Genomic DNA, 1,720 nt, shown 5'->3' on the forward strand with positions numbered 1-1,720 from the left:
GTCTGACATACTTTGGACCTGTTGTAAGGAGAGACAGGTCTTTGGAGAGGGACATCATGCTGGGTAGAGTGGAGGCACAGCGCAGGAGGGGAAGACCCTCTATGAGGTGGATTGACTCAATGACTGGGGTGATTGCCATGGGTGTGTCAGAGGCAATGCGATTGGGACAGGATAGAGCAGTGTTTAGGGCTGTTGTACATAGGGTCGCTATGAGTCGCAAACCACTCGACGGCACATAAAAACAACAACAACATAGGAAAGGTAGTAGACCTAGGGAGAACAAACTTGTGAGTTACAAAGAAAAGGGCTTTGGAGGTGTACTGGAGGAAGAGATGAAGGAGTGTGGATTAGATAAAGTTCCTCATACACACCAGGCAGCTCTTCTCAGGGGCCGGTCAGCTCTTCCAGGCTTCATGTGGCTCTCCCTAGGTCCCAGGTGGCTTTCTCCCTAGGGGCTGGAAATTGCTCCCCAGGGGCTGGGACGGCACTCCTCAGAGGCCAGGCACTCTCACCTTTCAGGTGGCTCTACCCAGGGGCCCGATGGCCATCCTCTCCCAAAGTTCTTCTGAAGTCTGAACTTGGGCCCAATAGGCTCAAATGTTAATGTTCTGGCTCTAGTCCTGTCATCATTGGCCACTTCCTCTCAGAGAAGAGGTCTCATTGCAACTCAAAGTAGGTATTATTACTTTCCTCTTCCACACATAGAGAAGGGGCTTACAGAGTGGCGAACAGACCTGCTCAAGCTTGAAAAAGTAATAAAGGAAGTAGAAAAAGGACTCAAACAAGATTGTCTGAAGGCAGGATGTGAGGTGACAAGCTCTGCATGACCCTCAGGTCCCCCATCTTTTATCTTCCTCTGCAAGCAAAATCCTGCTGCAAATAATTTTCAAAATGGCCAGAAGAGTACACTCAGGCCAAGCACGCAAGGTATTTCTGCTGGACAGCTGATCACAAGGGGCACATCCTTAGGCTGGTAGAATTGCACAATTTGATGGGTGGGTTAAGGAAATGGAAAAGATTCACTGTGAAAAACAATGTATAGGAACTTTGCAAGTAAACCAGTATAAAATTAAAAAAATATATATTAAAAGGAACATGAAACCAAAACAAAGGGAAGATATGTGGAAATAAGAGATGAGCAGAAGATTTCAAAAGGCTGTTCAAAAGTATTATAATGTAATGTACAGAGACCTAGAGTTGAAGAATAAAAAGGGCATTTTTCAAATTATAAGAACTGAAAATCAAACTCAAGCCTCAAGTTGTAAAACTGAGAGATGCTATGAGAAAAATATTGAACTATCCAAGAAGCATCAAAAGAAGATGGAGAGAATACATAGAGTCAATGTAAAAAAAAAGAGAATTGATTGATACTGATATATTTCATGAAGTAGCATATGATAAAGAGACAAAGGTGATGAAAGAAGAATTGAAAGCTGAGGGCATTAGGGGGGGAAAAAAAGGGCCCGTGAATCGATGGAATGCCAATTGGCATGTTCCAAATAACAGATGTAGCCCTGGATGTATTCATCAGTCTTCACCAGGATGTAATACTTGGAAAGGGGGAAAATTAGCAAAAGAGAGGAAGACATTCAACAAGATGAATTGACACAGTGACTTCAGCGATGGGCTAAGTATATAAGAGATGATGAGGATGGCAAAGAATAAGACAAGGGTACAGAGCCGTTGTTAATAGGGTCATTGTGTGTTCTACGAGACTCAA

Source organism: Elephantulus edwardii, unplaced genomic scaffold (assembly GCF_000299155.1).
Source record: "Elephantulus edwardii isolate Elephantulus edwardi_28Jun2011 unplaced genomic scaffold, EleEdw1.0 scaffold00313, whole genome shotgun sequence".
Lineage (NCBI taxonomy): Eukaryota > Metazoa > Chordata > Mammalia > Macroscelidea > Macroscelididae > Elephantulus > Elephantulus edwardii.